General features: G+C 36.4%; 1 protein-coding gene across 1 annotated transcript in view; it reads right to left on the reverse strand.

Moving 5' to 3' along the window:
* Ald1 (fructose-bisphosphate aldolase) overlaps window positions 1-13586 on the reverse strand; it is a 198876-nt gene extending 185290 nt beyond the window's left edge. The window contains exon 1 of the mRNA XM_081768432.1: window positions 13434-13586. The gene's annotated coding sequence lies outside the window, so the exon portion shown is untranslated. The remainder of the gene's footprint in view (window positions 1-13433) is intronic.
* Between the last annotated feature and the right edge of the window lie 9477 nt (window positions 13587-23063).

Consider the following 23063-nt stretch of genomic DNA (forward strand, 5'->3'; position numbering starts at 1 on the left):
GCAAATGGATTTAAAAAATAACATTTCCTTATAAGTATGGATAATTTTAGTTTACTGTGGATAATTTTTCCATTTATTGTCGAATAAAAACACTTTGTAACATATAATTTTAAAGAAATATTTGATGGGGCCAAGCCAAGATTTGGGGAGGCCGGTTCCCCCCGTGCCCCCTTTAGCTACGTCCCTGATATAGCCTAAAAGACAAACACGAGACGTTGAACTCGAAATGTAAATTCATTCACTCATTCTCCAACAAGTCAAATCAGACCTAATGAAAATTAGGAACATCAACATGCATAAGTTAGAAATGGACTTAAGTGTATATAAATCAGCTTTAAAACTGAATTCACTGGTGTAACACTTCGGCTGCCCATGTGGTTTTTAGTTCCTAATGTGCAGTCTTCATCAACTGTCACGGCATTTATTTCTGATTTTCTATAGATCAGAACTTGCCATAGGCCTATGTACAAACCGAAAATTTATTGCCACGAGCACGAAACGAACCCAGGACCATGCTGATCATTTATGCAAAATACGGATAAAACAAAAGAATATCTTTATAAGTTTCTTTGTATATAAAATTTTACGAAAAGAAAGAGCGAAAATTGCAAGACGTAAAAAGATGTAAAACACAAAACACAACATTGCAGATGATAGTTACCCCACCCTACACTCGTTGTTTCTTTGCCACCATTACTAAGAGTCAATTACTGCAAGAGAGAACAAGGTTATACAAATCAGAAATAAACCGTCTTACAACTGCAGTGGAAACGTAAAGAAAATGACGAAGACTACATTAGACCACTGCATCATCAACACTTAAAGAACACGTATTTCACTTAATTTTTTGAAATCGTAATTTCCGTGCAGAAAAGAAAAAAAAAAGCCAGAAATCTAGAGCAAGAAACGCCTTCCCAGCTATAAAATACTTGGAAATTACCAAGTCCTAATTCTTTGCCCTGGTAAGTTAAGTATTCGGTGTGCTTCTATCTACTCAGAGTCCATCCATCGCCCTCCCCACTCACCCGTTTTCCTGATGATAGTTGTAGTAAAAGTAATGTTTTAAGTGCAACTGCGCAATTTGCGGGTAGACGCATGACCGCAATGCGCATTTGACCAAGCCTTATCCTCCCCCTAACCCCTTTTTCGTACTATAACACACCGGGACAAGTGAAGTTGTCTCTAAACATAGATTGCCTGGCAGCAAACCTCATTTTGCATTGGTATAAGGATAATGCATGGAGCAATACAACCAGCTAAAGTAGAGGGAAATTGTTTCTCAACTACGAACATTGTCAGTAGCATTATTGCTCTTCTTTCGTTGCTCAAATAGTTTTCCAGCCGCTACGAAAGTAAAGCACACTTTCTTTACTTCTTGTTGCACGCTTCACTTCTATGTGCGTTGTCCCGCGGCAATTGTCGGTCTGAGTGGAAGGATTCCCCGTAGCATGGCTAACGAATCCGCTTTCGGTGTGTGTGTTCGCAGGTTGAAACAAGTGCAGTTAAAATTCGTATAATTACATGAATATTCGTTATTCGAATAACTGTTTGATTAATCATTCGTTATCCGAATAACTGAATAATCGTTCATTATCCGAATAACTGTTTGAATACTCATTCGTTATTCGAAAACTGTTTGAATACTCATTCGTTATCCGAATAATGGTTCGAATAATCGTTATCCAAATAACTGTTTGAATAATCATTCATTATTCGAATAACAGTTCGAATAATCATTCGTTATCCGAATAACTGTTCGAATAATGATTTGTTATCCGAATAACTGAATAATCATTCGTTATCTGAATAACTGTTTGAATAATCGTTATCACATAACTGGTTGAATAATTATTCGTCATCTGTATAATTGTTTGAATAATCATTCGTTATCCGAATAACTGTTTGAATAATCATTCGTTATCCGAATAACTGTTTGAATAATCATTCGTTATCTGAATAACTGTTTGAATAATCGTTATCGCATAACTGTTTGAATAATTATTCTTTATCCGAATAATTGTTTGAATAGTCATTCGTCATCCGAATAACTGAATAAACATTCGTTACCCGAATAACTGTTTGAATAATTATTCGTTATCCGAATAACTGTTTGGATAATTATTCGTTATCCGAATAATTGTTTGAATAATCATTCGTTATCCGAATGTTTGAATAATTATTAGTTATTCGAGTAATTTTTCGAATAATTATTAGTTATTTCAGTTATTTTTCGAATAATTATTAGCTATTCCAGTATTTGTTCAAATAATTATTAGTTACTCGAATAACTGTTCCTTATTCGGAATTCCAGAACTAAGGGGATGGCCATTGACCTGATTCGGCTACGTCACAGGAACACAAGCTCAGAGCAGGGGAAGGAAAACGCAAGCAAACTTTCGTGGATGATCGACTAAAGCGATAGCATTTGATACAGAGAAATAACTACAAAACAAGATCAAAATCACCATCTGAGTTTCCCATGTTTTACAAATAAGCACAGATATTATTTTTACTTTTGGGCAAACACTTTAGCTTACTAAGGATATGCCGTTCCCTTGTGTTAATCCTCATTTCCAACCCTGGTTATCCGTTTTTTTTTTTTTTTTTTTTTTTTTTGAATATTCGAAGAATCCATTATTTGAATTTTAACAACCCTAGATCAAACCAGAGATGTCCAAATTAGCAACACCGTCTCCCAAGCTCAGCAATTTGAGGGCTATAGTCCCGAACGTATAACGTCGTTGGTTTTCCGCGCTTAGACTTGCTTGTCACTGAGGGTGTGATAAGAGGATAGCCAATCACCATCAACCGTCTACTGCGCTCAGCGAGTCATGAGTAACCAATCTGGCCACTCCCCACAAACATCACTACAACTTTTCGCGGCAAGTCAACGACGTTATACCTTCCGTACTATAACAACCTGTCTGAAAGTAGATAGCGATCCAGAGATGTGGTCAGAGCAAGCGCGAGGGAGTGCAAATCTGAGAAACTGTGATCTTAATTGAAATCAGTGACCGAGACAACCATGGAGTATAACGATCCTGAGCTCACGAGAATTTCAGTGACTCCTGATTGTAAATTGTCTCTGGTTTCAAGTAGCTGTGTTAATATTTGAACAATTCCACATTAGAATATTTAAATAATTTTAACAAACTCTATCCCTGCTACCGTTACAATTTCTCGAATAGAAGCCCAATAAACGGATTAAATAATTCCACTACTATCAGGCCTCGTTCTTTGAGGTATCGCTGTTACCAGGCACGCAAATTTCTCTTTCAATTTAACGTCCCACGTTCTGCTCTTCATGCTAAGATATAGATATAGATAGATAGATGAAAAGCAAGAGTATAATGTGTAAATCCTCAGGCTAAGAGGCTACATCTGCTAAATAAGTATAGTATCATTAAGAAAGTGTACAAATGTATGTCGACTTACGAAGTTTGAGACGTCGGGACTCGGTGGCTCTGAGCGTTACACACGGTAAAGCATAACACACTATTCATACAATATCGTAATGTGTATTGTATTGAAAATGAAATGACATTTTAGTTTAACGTCCAATGTTTATGCCTGTTAGGATGAGGGAGACGGATGATTAAGGCAAGCCAATGATGGAAGAATTTGTGGGATAAGAATGTGGAAGGAAAAAGAAGTACCCACGGACATGATGTTGTCTACCACATGTATTGTATTGAGCTAAATCATGGTTAACGTTACCGACTTCTGTCCAAGAAATTCCGGTTGGATTCCCTCTGCGAGCTTGTGCGATTCGGAAACCATTAGTTTCCTTCGGTTCCTTCCTAATTCCGTATTCCATCAATTCTTGCATCATCCTACACTTGTATTTCAGATCCCTCACTCTCTTCAAGTCCAACATTGTGGCAAACGGTACTATCCCTCAGATAGAGCCCATAGTAGTAGTTTGAACCACCACATTAAGCAGTGAGACCTATCTTATCCCTAATAGCACACATACAATTGAGAGAAACAGTAGGCTAAGCCAGTGGTTCCTAACTGGTAAGTCGGAGAGTTTCACACGATGAGTTGCGGAAGTTTATAATTTAAAATGCAGAAAGCATTTAATAATTAGTTAAAATTAATTTTGACACAAATTGCACCAGTCAACGCCTCCAGCGGTAGCAACAATGTTCAGTGCCACTACTTCCTATTAACTTACAAATAATAATAATAATAATAATAATAATAATAATAATAATAATAATAATAATAATAATAATAATAATAATAATAAACAACTGTGTCGCGATGTAGTGGGAATTCAATAAAATATGCTGTCAGTGAAAAAGGTTGGGAACCACTGGGATAACCAACCAGTGGTGCCCACCCCCCTTATGTCCATGACGCACCCACCAATTGTCTATCCGTAGGTGTTCTTCCATGAAAAAATCTTCCTTTCGATTAATTTTTACACCCCCTCAAACATATTTATATAGATTTTTACCCCCCCCCCAAATATTTCAATGACGCACTTTGCGTCATAGCCCCCTCTGTGGGCACCCCTGTAACCAACTGCCAATATTGGGTCTCCGTTGTAAGTGGTCACTTTGTCGAATTTGCCAACCTACTCTACTGCCAACGTAGGCTTTACGAAAGAAGTGGATTGTGACTGGGATGCGAGATAGAAACTATTGGACAAATGACGGTTTGGTTTGACGAGACAAGACGAGATAAAATTTTGATAACGTACAAGAACAAGATAGATCTATAGTTCCCCAATACAATATATATACACTTTACAAGACGAGACATCATTCAAGACACTTTGTCAAAACGAGACGGTATCAACTCTTCGTCTCGTAGACAACCTCACTTTCCAAGATGATACATCACTTTCACCATACATTTCGAGACGAGATAGCCTAAGTATTTTGTATCGTAGGCAACCTTTCTTTCTGAGACAATACCTCACTTTCTCGACATATTTTCGAGACGAGATAGCCTCAACCCTTTGTCTCGTAGGTAACCTTTCTTTCTGAGACAATACCTTACTTTCTCGACATCTTTTTCAGACGAGATAGCCTCAACTCTTTGTCTCGTAGGCAACCTTTCTTTCTGAGACAATACCTCACTTTCTCGACATCTTTTCGAGACGAGATAGCCTCAACTCTTTGTCTCGTAGGTAACCTTTCTTTCTGAGACAATACCTCACTTTCTCGACATCTTTTTCAGACGAGATAGCCTCAACTCTTTGTCTCGTAGGCAACCTTTCTTTCTGAGACAATACCTCACTTTCTTGACATCTTTTTCAGACGAGACAGCCTCAACTCTTTGTCTCGTAGGTAACCTTTCTTTCTGAGACAATACCTCACTTTCTCGACATCTTTTCGAGACGAGATAGCCTCAACTCTTTGTTTCGTAGGTAACCTTTCTTTCTGAGACAATACCACATTTTCTCGACATCTTTTTCAGACGAGATAGCCTCAACTCTTTGTCTCGTAGGCAACCTTTCTTTTTGAGACAATACCTCACTTTCTCGACATCTTTTTCAGACGAGACAGCCTCAACTCTTTGTCTCGTAGGCAACCTTTTTTTCTGAGACAATACCTCACTTTCTCGAATCTTTTCGAGACGAGATAGCCTCAACTCTTTGTCTCGTAGGTAACCTTTCTTTCTGAGACAATACCTCACTTTCTCGACATCTTTTTCAGACGAGATAGCCTCAACTCTTTGTCTCGTAGGCAACCTTTCTTTCTGAGACAATACCTCACTTTCTCGACATCTTTTTCAGACGAGACAGCCTCAACTCTTTGTCTCGTAGGCAACCTTTTTTTCTGAGACAATACCTCACTTTCTCGAATCTTTTCGAGACGAGATAGCCTCAACTCTTTGTCTCGTAGGTAACCTTTCTTTCTGAGACAATACCTCACTTTCTCGACATCTTTTTCAGACGAGACAGCCTCAACTCTTTGTCTCGTAGGTAACCTTTCTTTCTGAGACAATACCTCACTTTCTCGACATCTTTTCGAGACGAGATAGCCTCAACTCTTTGTCTCGTAGGTAACCTTTCTTTCTGAGACAATACCTCACTTTCTCGACATCTTTTTCAGACGAGATAGCCTCAACTCTTTGTCTCGTAGGCAACTTTTCTTTCTGAGACAATACCTCACTTTCTCGACATCTTTTTCAGACGAGACAGCCTTAACTCTTTGTCTCGTAGGCAACCTTTCTTTCTGAGACAATACCTCACTTTCTCGACATCTTTCTCAGACAAGATAGCCTCAACTCTGTCTCGTAGGCAACCTTTCTTTCTGAGACAATACCTCATTTTCTCGACATCTTTTTCAGACGAGATAGCCTGAACTCTGTCTCGTAGGCAACCTTTCTTTCTGAGACAATACCTCACTTCCTCGACATCTTTTTCAGACGAGATAGCCTCAGCTCTTTGTCTCGTAGGTAACCCTACTTTCTGAGACGAGACATCACATTCACGACACCTTTTCGAGGCAAGACAGCCTCAACTCTGTCTCGTAGATAATCCTAATTTCCAAAAAGTGGCAGTTTCAACTCTGTCTGGTAGACAACTTTACTTTCGGAGACAAGACATCCCCTAATCTCCCCATCATGATTCGGCACTTGAATTGGTCTTGAAATTAATATCCTATCTTTTATCGCCCCCCGCCCCCTTTCACGATATTTCTCTGAGACGAGAAATCATTATCATGACACCTTTCCGAGACAAGATAGCTTCAACTCCATCTCGCGCCCACTTCGAAAAACGTGGACCTACAGTTTACTATGAAATCCAAACCATTGTATTCCGTTCAATGTTCTTCTACAGGAAATTGAACCCGGGACCACATGAATCAAGAGTGCGTACACTAGCTAGACCACCCAGGTGGGCACGCACCATGTTCTTCTGTGAATAATTTCTGAATGGGTAGACCAATTTTCATGGAAACTGTATTTCATTGGTAAAGTTGGAAGTCACTGACAAAAGAGCATAGGATTTAGTCTTCTTTTTCTTTTTAAATTGGTCACCTACCTTTTCAAAAACACTTATACTTTTACCTATAAATAAAATTAAACATTGCTATTTATCTTTAAAGATTTCTATTTTAACCCTATAGACTCAATTATTTTACGGACAGTTGTTAGACTATGTCCTTTTAGAGAGCTGTGGAGGTGACCAGGATTTTTTGAAACTACTGTAATACTCATCTTTGTTCACCACTCTATAAGACAATTCTGTCGAAGGACACTTTTGAGTTTTTGAGTCTAGCAGGAAGAAACTCGTGTTTCTATCTGTGTCATGGGATAACAATAGCGTCAATGTTCGTGATGGCACGCTATAAGTTTTTAAAAGCCATTAAAAGCACTATTTACAGACAACCAATTATGAAGTTGATTACACACTTAAGTTTTACGTTCACGAATGAATCAAAAATATTAACTTTTTCTTTTTCTTTCTTGACGTAATGGAGGACGTGCAAAAGGATACCTGTAGGTTAAATAGAACAAGCTTTGTTTTCTGGTAAAACAGAGCAATATCAAAGAATGATAGGGGGAAAAACAATAATAAATCTTATAAAAGCCAGTTTTTAAGTGAAAAAACTTTTATTATTATAGCTTATAATATACAGTAAAATCCCTCTGAAAGCAATTTAAGAATTTATCTGTAGGTGCTTCCGGAGCAATTTCCTCAGCTTGTGTACATAAAAGCGTTATTGTTTAATTTCTTATAGAAGCATGATAATTTATTGCAGTGGTTTTCAATCTTTTTGACTAATGACAATTTACTGTGCGCTGCGCCTAAGATATCACGACCCACCTTTTTTTTTATTTATTTTTTTTTTTAAATAGTCAGCTTATGGGAGTTCAAGTACTCAATATCATATACTTTCTGGACACTCATGATGTAATAAGTACATGTTTTAGTTCATATTATCTTGATCAAGGCGGTTAAAACCTCGAAGCCGAGATCCTCGAAAAGGTGTCTTGCGTACGTCATTGATAATAGTGTAAGATAATACGTTTCGATAAAGTAATGCCTCCATATAGCCTAGTACTGGGCATTGTTGCCTTTGTTTTGAATTTGTTGACTGGTACAATCTGTCTCAAAATTGGTTAATTAAATTCTAAAATTTTGCGACACACCGGTTGGAAACCACTGGTTTATTATACAGCTTGATTCCCTCGAATGGAACTTTGATTGGATTTTGTTGACCGAAATGTTAGCAAGTGTAAATCTGTAGATGTTCTGATATGGAATGGAGTGGGTGGGGGGTTAATATGGGAGACAGCTGCTCTGATATAGATTAGTGCAGGGGTAAAAGTGAATCTGAAAAGGTGCATGACGTCACGCCGTCCCCGTGCCTATCTTTGCCCATTGTAATTTCTTTAGAAAGTGAGAGGACGCTACAGAAATTTTCTGGAAGTCGGCGGACGGCGTCCCCGCAAGTTCCCCTGCACTTTTACCCCTGGATTATTGAAGATGTACTTCACTAGTACTTCCGAGTTGCGGCATTATTTGCTCCCGGCAGGCTCCAAAGAAATGTGTGTACTCTACCTATGGAACTTACAATGGTTAGGTTTTGTGTGAAGCGTTGAACATTTTAACATAAGACAGAATTGTAATTTTCATCTAAATTTCGGAAAGAAGACTATAACATATGTAAGAAATGTGAATATACCGCCCTATGCTTTCTTCACATAGCAGCTATACTGTCTGAAATCGAAAATGCAACTTTCATTATCAACAGAAGCGACGAAATAATTGACAAGCCCATTGTGCGAGTGATAATCAGCATTATTTTCAAAAATAATGTGTGATTGTATATATGAAAATGTTTCCAAAATATATACACAGTGGCGGATCCAGGATATAATCAAGGGAGGGGCTAAACCATATTTTGCCATTTTATCCAGTGTAAAGCAGGATTGAACCCCATTTTATCAAGTGTATATCTGAGTGTCAAGGGGGGGGCTATAGCCCCTATAGCCCTCCCCTTGGATCCGCCACTGTATATACACATGACAGAGGTAATACAGCTACGTTTTGAAACTAAGGTCTGCTAAGAGCACGTTACGTTAACAGAAAATGAAAAATTGCATTATCTATATATTAAAATGCTACAATAGCAATTAAAAGCACCTGAGCTCCAACCTATAACTTTAGCTTTCAAATCTTTCATTTATGGTTATGTGTGATTTCACGTTTAACAGAGACAAACATTTTAAGTATTTGTACTTTAAATAGTCTAAATTAGTTAACTATATCTTTTTCATAAAGTTTATGATATAAAATTATTGTTCAAAGCCTTTGTAATTTAATAAGCCTTCTCTAAAATCAATGCATGTGAGTTGTGCTTCCATCTTCCGAGTTCTTTTAAACTATGTTTATATGTTTGTGGCCTTCCTTTCGACAATGAGATCTCGGAAACTACAGGCTCTAGAAAGATGACGTTTTCACTGATCGATTGGAAATTTTGCGTAGATTGTCCAGTTCTAATTGAATATTTTTTTAAAAAAACATGGCCATTATTTCTTTATTACATTTTTTAAGGGTACACTGGAAGCGTTGAAATTAAAAAAAAAACATCATATCCTATGTGTTATACATTCCAACAGCACAATGTTGTATACTGGGGTTGTATATGTCTCAGGCGTTTGTTCTATGGCCAAATAATAGTGAAAAAGGAAGGATAACCATTTCTCGAGTCTTAAGGTAAATCTTTATTTTTTGAATGTTTTGCCCAATGAACACCATATATAACTGACATTATAATTAATTGTATATGTTATATATTTGCTTATTACATATTACATGCAAGAAGAAAGAAAACACTGGTCATATATGAATTAGGAACTCCAACCGGAAGTAGGCTCAAATCTTGCAAACGGTGCGATATTGAGAAAAAATAATCGAAAAAATCTTCCCTTTATGATACCCCTTGCTGATCTTTTTAAAATCAAGACGTCTTTCACTTGTGTCTGTGAAGGGACATGCACATATGTTGTGAGGAATGAGAAGGAGATTTATGCCCATATGCGAATGATGCGCTGTGTAGAGAGCGCAGGTTCAGCTAGTCTGTATATTAAAACGTTAGGTTTATATGTCTGTCTCCAAAGAAAACTTTATACGCTTGTCTCTCATCCTTTCGACAATGAGATCTCGAAAACTACAAGTGCTAGAAACGTGCCGTTTTCACTGCTCGATTCCACGTTTTGTGTAGATTTTCCAGTTCTAATTGAATATTTAAAAAACGTGATCGTAATTTCTTTATTACATTTTTAGGGGTACACTGAAAATGTTGAAAAAAAAAATAAAGCATCATATCCTAGGAGTTATACATTCCAACACAATATAGTTGTATGTAGGGGTTGTATATCTTTCTGGCGTTTGTTTCATGGCCAAATTATAATGAAAAACGAAGGATACCGGTAACTATTTCTCCAGTCTAAGATGAATCTATTATTTGGAGTGTTTTGTCCAATAAACACTATACCGCTGACATTATAATTAATTGTGTATGTAATGTATTTGATTATTACATACTGCATGCAACAAGAAAGGAAACACTAATCATACATAAATTATAAACTACAACCGGAAGTAGGTTCAATCTTCCAAACAGTGCGAGATATTGAAAAAAACAATCGAAAAAAATCTCCCCTTTCTGGTACTCCCTTTGCCGATCTTTATCAAGACGTCTTTCACTTGTATCTGTAAAGGGACATATACTGATGTTGTGAAGAATGACAAGGAGATTCATGCTCATATGTGAATGATGCGCTGTGTAGAGAGCGCAGGTTCAGCTAGTAGAATATACAACTCTAGAATTAAGCCTAATAGCTGATATTTGGTTGAATTTACGAAAAAAAAAAGTAATCTTTTGTGTTGTCTTAGTTAGTGATATAGTAACTATATGCTAACTATATGCTTATTTCATAACACATTTTCGGATACCTAAACGCCTAAAAAAATAGCTTCCTTAAAAAGTGTATTCGTTTGGTACATTATCGAAATACTGTTACACTTTTAATTGAAAACTTAATTGATAAGTTGAGGAGTTACAAATTTCTATTACGATTCTGAATTAGGTCCTTTTAAATTTGACACTCGTGAGTTTGTATACATATTTTAATATAGTAACTTCTTTTTGAAGGGAAGGAGTAAAACCCGGAAATCCCTCCCTTCCGTCGAGAGTTATATATACACGTATGGGTATGATATAGCCTGGTGTGTCGGAGATATGGATCGATTTCCAATAAAAGTACACATAGTAACATACAAGGCCTGGTATTTTGAAACTCCGGAAACAAAAGGTTTTGAGCGATAGAAGTACAACATTACGGAATAATATTTTTTTTAATTTCATATTGAGTTATTTTTATTGTAAGTGAAGATATCACGAATATTACGCAAATATTCATTATGAGGGATCAAACAGACAATAGAAACGTTACTATATTCTGTGTATATAACATTCTCTATTTTTACAGAAACGCTTGTCTGTAGATAGTTAAGAAGACCGACGCTTGGCGCCGCAAGGTGATAGAGCACAGCGCCTCCAGTAGCAATGTTCTGAACTACGTGCCGGAAGCCAATAAATTCTCGGAAAATGAATGAAGAAAAGTAGGTCAAACCGACATAAATACGATACAGAGCATTTACCCTTGTACTACATTCGCGAGCGACTAAAAATTCTAATTTACAAACATTTTGTGTTCAATATTCGGTAGAGTTTGTTGTGTAAATAGCATTGGCTTCTCTCTAAATAGTAATTAAAATTGGAACTACATAATATATTTTAATTCAACCTCTCAAAACAAGAGCTGATGGAACAGTATTACATACATTTTCGGTTTCAATGTATTATGCTAAAATGTCAAGACTATTTTGAAGTATTTCTTATAAAATACTATGATAATGTATTTACACTGTAGTAAATATAGGTTCACAAAACTTGACTTCATAGTATACATAAATGAATAATAAAATTGTTTCCGTAAAATTAGTAAATTTATAAAATACCGGAAATAAATATATATTCTGTACAATTCAAATCCTCAGTTACGAACCATAGCTATATAACCGATTTCGTTACACCTGTTTTAAACAAACTTTTTCCTGGCACATGTAAACAGAAGCTAAGAAGATAATCATAATGTAATGTGTTATTAAGGGCGCTTTGAACTCACTAAACAAATGCGTGAATTGATAGTAATTAGACAAAAAAAGTAGTAATTTGATGACATTCTTCTTGTCTAGTTCAGTCCACTACAGCGTTGAACTAGTAACTAATTATTGGTTCATATTACTAACTTTTAAAACAATATTTTAGATTTACATACATAAATATGATGTCCATTACAAGTACAACACTATACTTCGTGTCGATATAAAGCAGCATTTTTTTACTTGAACCATTGGTCGTAAAAAATATAAGGAACTATATATAAATAAAACAGAATGATTTTCATTTATTTACAGTGTTCAAATAAAGGATCTTTGCAATTGTGGGTGAGATGTCCTTGAAAAAGTTATCATATATGCAGTATACCCTGCATTTATATACCCGTAGATATGTATATTGCCAGTAGGGGGCGTGGTCTCAGTGGTAGCGCGCTTACCTCTAGTGCATGAGGTCCCTGGTTCGATCTCCGGCAAAATAAGTCTGTGGTGGACAACATCCTGCTTGTAGTTTTTCGAGATACTCCTGTTTCCTCCCAGTTTCTCATTCCACCAATTCTTCAATCATCACTCACTTGCTTTAATCATCGTCTCCTTTAGCCTAAAAGGTCATAATCGTGGGAAGTTAAACTGAAAGATTTCATTTCAATAGGCCTATAAAAAAAAAGTTACTTCCGTTTTGGGCTTTATAATAAATGAAAATTATATATATGCATGAAAATGTTACTTATTTAGGAGTAATGAATTTATCTAAAAATTATCCTTTAAAAATACGACGTTATTAATTATCTGGATAGGTGAAAATAGCTCATCTAGCTTTACATATTAATACATTTCTTGAAAGGTTAAGTTTTATATGACTCTTTTATCTATCATTATCATAGTTGTGCCTGAATATTGGAAATAGCTTCCAATTATCCTATAAAATATATTACGTAAGAATATTCTTCCTAAGGAATAAATTTATATTTAATTCGTCTCTTTTATAAGCAGCCATATTATGAAAGCGGTTGTATTCGTATTTCGTGGATTAAATTTTACTTCACATTTCTTTAAAATTAAATATATACTATATAATACTGTTTTTACTGAAGAAATACTAGCAAACTTTAATAATAATTCGTATTTCTTTCAAACGAAAAGTTACACCCCTTTTAGGCTTATATTAAATGAAACAACTGTATATTAACATGAAAAATCAAAGTTCAGGTATTGATCGATCGTTTATAAGCATTTAGAAATGATGAAAGTGTTGTCATACCAATAAAAATCCACTTACCTTTAAAAACAGAAGAAATTTAAAGCAGAACCAGCTGATTCCTTCCAAACCAAGGGCAAAGAGGACAAACGAGAATTCGTATTGTGGGCAGCTGTGGCGAGCTCTGGTGGTAGTTTCCGGAAAGTAAAATATCGTCTGCTAGTTATTACATAACGGGGCTTTAACGTGTGTAGGTGTTTACATCTTTCCGTCAGTCTTCGTTCACAGTCGTCCTTGAAAAATATGTGGGCGTACATTTTGTATCCTAATGACTGTGAATATGTATACTACTGTAACTAATTATCAGAAAACGTATATGTTTTTAGATAAGAACACGAAAAAGAACAAAAAAACATGTAAAAAAGTCAGATGCAGTTCCATGTGCTGTGACGATGATCGGTTGTGTGTGTAAGCGTAACACGTAGAACGGGCAAGTGAGGATGCCTCGCAAATAAGGAGTGTTTTTAACGTGGCATCACTTCACACTCGCATGAATACTTCACTTTTTTTTAAGTAGCAACTTTCTTATTGTTCTTTTCATAGCCATACCTATTTAAATTTTTATTCATAAATGAATGACTTTTTTTAAAAAAAATGGTTTAAAAAATTAATTTTTTGTGAAAGATATTTTTTATTCTTAATTATATTCTTTCTTATACAGGATGTTAATGAACTATACGATAAACAATAGATATGGGCACGAGTCGAGCTAAAACTCGACTCGAGTTTTGAGTCGAATTAAAGGTAATTTTCTCGAGTCGAGTTGCGAGCCGAGTCACTGTTTTTGAGGTTCGAGTTTCGAGTCTAGTTGAGTTTGATAAATGGCTCGCTCGTTCAGCTCGTTTTAACTCGTTTTGAAATCATGGCCTGATTAAACTGGAAAGCGAAAGCCATGAGGAATGTAAGCAATATTGTGAAATACTTTTAGTGTTCCTCAGTGCTCGCATCTCGTCTCGTCTTGATAACGACACGACAATAAATTTTTATAACGAGACAGCCTCAAATCTTGTGAGTACCAATGTAAGTATATACGGTAGTTCTTACCATTAAGGCTGAGACCTGCACAGTCGAATTTTTGAGCCCAATCAGAAGTTCAACCAGGCATACTGATACCAACCAACTCGGCTCGGTTCAACTGAGCGAACTGCTCGAGCCGGCTCGGTTGGGATGAGCCACCGACTCGACTCAGGCGAGCCATATGCTCGAGCCGGCTCGGATGGGTGTGCTGTTGGCTCGGCTCACTTTTCGGTTTGGCTTGATAGTGATTGAGCTGTAAGCCGAGCCGCTCGAACCGTTAACAACCTTAAACCCGGGTCGAGCAGTTTTGGACATATTTGGTCGGCGCTATTTAACTTTTAACAATTTTTGGCTCGAGATCGAAGACTTGATTCTCCGGAACTCAAACACAGAGCCTCGTGAACGATGTCCTTGCCTCCTGAAGACTTCTACTAAACTAGCCGAGATCGGGAGTCTACTAGTTTTTAGTATTCAGACACAAACCGCCTATAGTACATGGTTATATAGGGTGTTGTTATAATAATAATAATAATAATAATAATAATAATAATAATAATAATAATAATAATAATAAGTAGTAGTAGTAGTAGTAGTAGTAGTATCATTGATAATTATATTGTCTATGTAGGATATTGGAAGAGAGAACTTGAAACTACATACAGGATTTTGCTCGATTCAACTCGAAATTCGACCGACTTCGAGTCGAGTTGGAGAAAATTTTTCGAGCTCAAAGATGTCTATTTCGAGTCAAGTCGAGTTTCAAGGGAAACTCGCTCGTGCCCATTCCTAATAAACAACAAGAGGTGTTTCCTCACATTGAAATAAAGAATAAAGTTCATATGGACCTATGGGGGAAAGTACATAGATTCAGTGCAAGGTGTTATTCAAAATCGTTGAAAAACTAAATTTAGAATATAATTTGAAAATCACACGTTGAAATTTAGGTATTCCACGATCTTGGACAGCCGTAGTTCTGAAACTTTGCACTTTTCTCCACAGGTCCATATAAACCTTTTACTATAGATTTTAAATGAAATGAAATCTTTGAGCTTTGCGTCCCAAGGTTATGCCGGTTAAGCTAAAGGAGACGGTGATGACGAGTAATGAATGAAATGGTGGAATGAAGAAAATGGGAGGAAACGGGAGCACCCTGAGCAAAACCACGCACACGGTGTTTGTCCACCACAAAGTTCAGTTGGCGGGGGCTGAGATCGAAACCCGGAACCCCAAGCACCAGAGGTGAATGCTCTAACACTGAGCCACCGCGGCCCCTTTCTCTTATTTCAATGTGAGGAACACCTCTTACAGTTAGTCGTTATTAACACCCTATGTATATAGATACAGAGAGATAGCAAAATATGATACATCTATGATCACAATTTATTACCAAAAAGAGTTTGCGACAAAAACATAACTGTATTTTCTTATCTTTTCTGACAGAACGGCTCCTTTTCAAAAAAAAAAAAAAAAAAAAAAAAGAGAGAGAGAGAGAGAAAGAAGAAAAAGAAAAATAGAAAGAAAGAAAGAAAGAAAGAAAGTTAAAATATTTGAAACTATTTTATGTTTGTCAAAAAACTGAAGTTTCACACCATGGACTCCGTAATTCCAGTTTTCCGTTTCGGGATGGTATCATAAATTCAGCGAATCTTTATGTACGCACACAAAACCAGCTATCAGTCTATACAATCTGTAGAATAACTAATTTACTTCTTTTTTGAAAAAAAAAACGAAGAAGAAATAGGTAAATAATTAAAATATAATTACTTTTTCAACCCACTATGGCCCCCTTCAACTCCAAATTTGATGGATAAAATTACAGTTACGACACTTGATCATAGTTTACAATGGACAAAATGACACATTGACATATATTGCCCGCATCCTTGATCAAATTCTGAATCAGTACCTGTATTTATGACTCGTAATATCGCTTGTCTTAAAATTGTGGGGCGCGTATAAGCAGATTAATTGCAATTTACTTAAAACGCAAACAACTTGGGGAAAATATAAAATTTGCAACCCTTGATTTTATAAGAATGATCTTACGAGATATTAAAAGAGAAGAAAAACACTTTAAGTGTACTTCCGAATTGTTATGTTAATACACTATATTTTATTATATATTATTAGTTGAGTTGAATTGGTTTAAGTTTTAGTGTCCCTTTCAGCAGCGAGGCTGTATGAGACGTGGACCTACAGCTTAACGTGGGATCCCAACCACATGAGCTCCCATCGGGAATCGAACTCGGGTCTCCCACGCCAAAAGCATGCACGTTAACTGCTTAGCCACGAGGGAGATCTTATGTTTAGTCTCCACTATTTATTACTGAAGTTAAGAACCAATCAAATTGAATCAACCTTCAGAATAAAATTATAAGTCTTCCAAACATTGCTTATGATTTAAGATGTTTGCTAGATACGTGAGGTCGTTTTGAGCTGAACTGATTGGGGTAAATATTATTTACCCAACAAACACGATCGTGGTATGAGACTGTAATCCAGGGATTTATTTGTAGCCAGGGAAACCTGGGAATTTCCCCCCTTCTAAGTTTTGCTTTCCCTGTCTCTAGGTTTAATTCAATATTCCCAGCCTGGGAAGATATTTTCCACTTTTCTTAGGCTATACAATCTGTTTCAAAGTACAATAATTCAACTCCATATTTTAGTAACAATTGTTCACTTTTTTAGTATATTTATTGTCGCGAGCTATGCTGGTCTTGTTTATAGAATTGTTTCCCGAAGAAAAATCTTGCAGCTGATACCACTGATTATCATACTTCATCTGAGTAGCACAGTAATAATAATAATAATAATAATAATAATAATAATAATAATAATAATAATAATAATAATAATAATAATAATAGAACATTTTCTGTTATTAGTGAGCAGTCACTGCAGTTGTGAATTGGTAAAGCACCTGAAAAAGAACATAAGGAAATGTATATTAGACTATATTTTAATAAAGGAAAAGCTCCTAACGATTAAAAGGCAAGTAATTCCGGTACACAAAGAAAGAAAGTAAGAGGCTTTCGTGTTAATTGTGAATGAAATTCGTGTTAAAAAGACAACTGTGATATTTAGAATTGCCTATGTTATTACCCAAAATCGTCTGTCGTTTACCGTGCACAGTGGCGTATTTAAGGGAGGCTTCCGGGCTTAATCCTTCCCCCCCGAGATCTTACTATAGTGATGTAAATGAAATATCTTGCAGAATTTTCATATTTACAGGCAAAGCCCTCCCCGAAACAAAATCGTAAATACGCCACTGACCGTGCATCTTATTAAATAATAAGAAATAAATGGAATGAACCTCGAACGAGTTCTCTATTCTAATGTTACGTGTTCAAATATTATTGATTTTGTAGCTACAGAAATGAACGAAAAATGACCCAGTATCTTGCGAATTCCGATGAATCCATAGTCCGCTAATGATGGACAAATCCTCCACTGTGCCTCATAAATCTGTTCTCATTGTGTATATCCATACTGTAGTTAATCAGGTGTGTAGCAACATATTTTTAGGTTTATTTGAGTTATAGGTAACAACAGGCAGAGAAGTTTGTGATTCCATAGTTAAAATATGTGAAAGTATGAATCTTTCCAAAATGATATTAGGGGAAAGACTTATAGCCAGTGGTCGAAGTGAGATGGTATGCGGTGGTACGCCGCCTCTGGTTCTTCAGTAATGAGGACATGCCGTCTCTGTTTTTTCAGTGATCAAAACAATACTTAAATAGCCGGTATGTTGAGTCAAAATCATAGTAAAACATACCGCCTCTGCTTTTTTTCCACTTTGAACACCGCTTATAGCAGTTTGTATTGATGGCGCAAATGAGATGCAAGGCGAAATAAATTGTGTTGTTTCTTTACTCCAGCGAGAATTAGACACTAATTTATTCGTGTTTCACTGCATGAGTCATAAGTTGGAACTGGCTGTTCACAACGTTGTAAATACAGATCTGGTCTATTTTCAAAGCCTTGTAGAGCGATTGCACAGTGTTTACTCAATGTTCCCGAAGAACAGGAGAGAAATCGAATTAATATCAGGAGAACTAAGTATTCGCTTCTCTAATATTACTAAAGTTTTTGATGTACGGTGGTTAGGCTCTTCATACCGTTCAGTAGAAGCATTGCGGAAGTCCTACCCTGCGTTAGTGGAACACTTTCGAGAAGCTTCTACAAATTTGCAGAGAAGTTTTCAGCAACGTGCAATATTTTCATATCTGTACATAAAACTCACTAAGTGGAATTTTGTTTACGAAATGTCCATGATCCGAGATGCTCTGGAACCTCTACATATCCTTAACCTGTTTCTACAAGAAAGGTCTGCATCCCTTGTACAGTTAATAAGCAAAATTGAAAAACTGTAAATGTTCTGGAAACGTTGAAAGGAAAAGGCGGCATATCCATGGAACAATTACGCCAGTTTGAAGAAACTAGTCAGTTTTGTAAAGTCTCACTGGCAAAATCTTTAGGCAATTCTCTTGAGAAGCACCAGAAAATAAGATTGCAAGGGTCTAGCAGATTACATACGATCGAAACATTCAGTGCCACCGAGGTTTTGTTACATCCAATTGGCGAGAATTGTGTGCAAGAAAGTTAAACGGCGACAAAGAAGTAATGCAAATTTCAAAAATAAAATAAAATAAAATAAAAAGTAAAAGAATTAAAATTTTCCTCTGATGATTCAGCCAAAATTCTGCAGGAATTTCGAGAGCATAAGATGAAACCTAATACTGGCCCAAATCTACAAAATCTTAACATAGAAATCAGTGTTCTTCCAGTTTCTTCTGCCGAGTGTGAGAAAGGCCATTCTAGCTTAAACTTCCAGCATACTTATACTAGAAACCATTTATCTGGTTAAAAAAAAAAAAAAACTCGACTTTATTCTTTTCATAAACGTTAATGGACCAGATATTACCTCGTTCAATGCAGAAAAGTATGCCATCAGCTGGATAAAAAATGGACATCATGACATCATGCTACTACCAACAAACCAACTGGGAAAAGACGGTATCCGATGTAAAACAACCTCGTATTGCTACACTATTCTAAAGTGAGGTACGGTGTGAAAGTATTGTTAATTTCTAAAGACAGTGTTAGATAACATGCCGTAAATCATGCTTCAGCTTAACCCTGTCTTTGTTCAATTCTGGATTCATTTTAATGTCAGTATGTTTTGTTGGCCAAAAGTTTACTTTCAGCAGAACACTGATAGGTGCACACACCCTTGAATCTAATTTTATTAAGTACAAGGAGCAAAATGATACTAAAACTTATTTATGATAATGAGGAATGACATTTAGTAGCGTCTTTCCCCTTCTATTTAATAAAATTATGCTCAAGTATATGTGCATCTATCACTGTTCTGCCCAAAGTAAACTCTTACCTTTTGTTGTATTTATTGTTCGGGCGGGGAATTTGGTCTTAGGAAGGACCAAATTAGAACAGACTAAAGAATTACTTATAGCAAAACCGTTTTACGTAGGAGTGTGACACTTATTACGACAAGGTGTGCAGATTGCAATGCAACTATAGGGCTTTTACTGGATGCTCTACACTTGTGCTCAGCAGTAGGACAAAAAGTAGTAAGATAACTAACGCATGCAATCTAATCTACCTAACCAAATCTTATCTAACGTATCTATCCGTATTTATTTTAAAAATTGTTCTTAAAAAAGTTTTTAAAATTATGAACTGTGGGGGGTCTCCTAGCAAACGAGTATCATAATTTCAAAGTAGGTAGGTTTAATAATAACGTTGTCCCAACCCCACTTTAAAGTTGTTGTGTTATACGGAACACAATCTTGCATAAATATTCCCCCCTTCTACAAAATCCACAAATAAATCACTGCTGTAATCCATTCTCAAAGTAATAAGAATAATTTCGACGTTTAATTAATAGCATAGCCAGGACGAGTAACGTTCACACATGTCCTAAAAATCTGAGTATTAGTCCCAAATTTTACGTCTTCTACAGTTTAGAACATCTGCACTTTAAGACCAGCGACGGTAGATGAATTTTAATAGGATGAGGATTGACAAACGAACTCCTTTTACATCTATTTCCATATAGTTTAACAAGTACGAATATTGTTGTCTCCCTCCTATGGTTGGTTAAATTTTGCTATAAATTAAATAATTTGTTACAGATGTACGAAATGTTGCAAGCAGCATTGGTAATGCACGAATGAGTTGCGCAATAATCTTTCAATTACGTTACACGTTTCCAAGCTAGGAGAATGGTTCTCGTCCTGGTCGCCGTTCATGAGACGGAGCGAGGAGAAAATTACCTAGATCAGTGCAATTTTGAGATCCAATTGTCGACTGACTAAGTGACTATCCGTGTAATTACGAAGAGTTAAACATTTCCTTAGGCTCATGTCACCAACCTATGGATGTTGTGTCGTCGAAATTTGTACCAAGCATTCTCATACGAGACCAGGACACTCGTATCACCATCAGCAGGGAACTGGAAGAAATAGCCGAAAACAACCCAACATTCCAGGCAAGTATCATCAATCATAAAGAATGAATCATGGTTTATGAATACGAAATCGAAAGCAACATAATGTCGTCTCAGTGAAACTCACCTAAATCCCCGAGCCCAAAAGTCCAGACAAATCCTATTCCTAGTGATATAGATTTTTTTTTCCCAACCAGTTCGAGATAATACGTCACGAATTTGTTCTGCGTGGCTGTAAGCTGTCAATAAGATCTTCATAACTCTGTTACAACTATTATGCGGATCCATTCATCGAAATGCTCCGTCATACTTCAAAAGTGTTCCAGTTCTGGGCAGAAAGAAAGATCCCTGTTGTATATCAACCTACTCGACGAATCTAGCTCCATATAATTTTTCCCTTTGCTACATTGTTAAATATTACCATGATGAATAGTTATTGTTATGATGTTTTGGGCAGTACAGTAGTTAGTACAATAATTATGATTGAACAAGAGTTCGATTCCAGTAGTCACTAACGCTCTCGTCTTCCGTGCGAGCGGTCCCGGGTTCGATTCCCGGTGGGGACACTAGGGCGAAAAAGTGTAAAACGCTTTTTCAGGCCAGCCACCCTGAATGAGGTTTTCCTGGGTTTTCCTCATTCACACCAGGCAGGGTGATATCTAACATATAGGTCCCAGGCCGTTCACTTCCTTCCGTTTCCCCGGATAGTGTGCTCGCCGAGGGAAGTCATCCCTCAACCGTGATGGGCTAAATGGCCTTAGATGCCGAAAGCCCAGAAATCTAAATCCTAAATCCTAGAGAGTTCGATTCCCCTTGAAAATATGCTAATCTGCAATACCCTATTTCTTTTCCCACACTTGGCTGCGCACTTAGTCAACGCAAGTCTATCAGAATAAGGATTTTATTTTACAATTACTCGGTAAAACATTAGTTAAATGCCATACTAGTAATTCAAACCTTTCATTAACCTTATTTTAGAACTGCTGATATGAAATAAAGTTCGAAACTAAATGATGATAAATGTTTATTGTTCAAGCTACATTTATTTGAAAGGGATTCTACAGGTCATCTCAGATTATATCTATCGTTTAATGGTTACTAGACCTGGGCGACTCACTCGGTCGAAAGAGTGTACAACGCTTTTTCAGATCAGCCACTCTGAATGAGGTTTTCCTCATTCACACCTAAATCCTAAGTCGATATTTTAGCGGATGTGGGCACTGCCTGGCCCTTATATGCCGATAAAGTGACTTTTACGTATTTGTCTTTCTGTCCGTTTGTTCGTTCCAATTAAAGCTGTTCACATTTAGTGACATTTTCGGCTTGGTTTGCCAAGCGATTAGTGTTCAAATAAGATTTCCCCTTCTATTTTGATAGTAACTTTAGTATATGAAATACAGTCTTACATGTAATGGTGTAGATAATGTATAGCATCTGCAGTCACTACGGTACCAACCTCGGGATCCAAATCATGCCTCTCGCGCACTGGAGGTGAGCCTCGTAACCGCAATTTGCGCATGGAATATGCATATGTATAGTAATTTGTTTGTGTGTTGCAGAAGGCTATTTCTGATTGGTCACTTTGTAGCACAAATTAAATACGTTCAAGACATGCGAGTATACTATTTCTGTTTATGTACATTATTCCCACTTTTTAAAAATGTTTTCGTTCACATTTAATTTAAATAAAAAAAACTGAAACCGTAAATTGATTTTGAAAAGCAAAACCGAAAACCGATCTTGAAATCTGAAAACCGGAAAGTCCGAAAATCAAAAATCGGTTTTGAAAACCGAAAACCAGTTTTCAAAACAACTTAAAAATAAGTTTTGAAAATCAAAGTCGAAAACCGATTTTTTTAAAATTTGAACATTTTCAGTAGTAGTTTCCTCTCTTCTGAAAAGACTCTCAAATCACTCTACTCAAAAGACTTATGGTCTTTTCAGTAGAGCAAGACTGGCATGTAAGCTACGACCTGGCCAAGGATCTAAACATTTATCGCCAATGTTGAATCATTTGGAGAAAGATTGTTGCAGAAAGAAGCTTTACATTTGGGTGCCACATGATTTGATTTGAAAACACTTACTCGATCAAATTTCTATCTGCACATCTCTACTGAAAGGTAACGAACTCGAGAAATTACTAAAGCGATTGATCATAAGTGATG

Source organism: Thermobia domestica, chromosome 8 (genome assembly GCF_964235325.1).
Source record: "Thermobia domestica chromosome 8, izTheDome1.hap1.1, whole genome shotgun sequence".
Lineage (NCBI taxonomy): Eukaryota > Metazoa > Arthropoda > Insecta > Zygentoma > Lepismatidae > Thermobia > Thermobia domestica.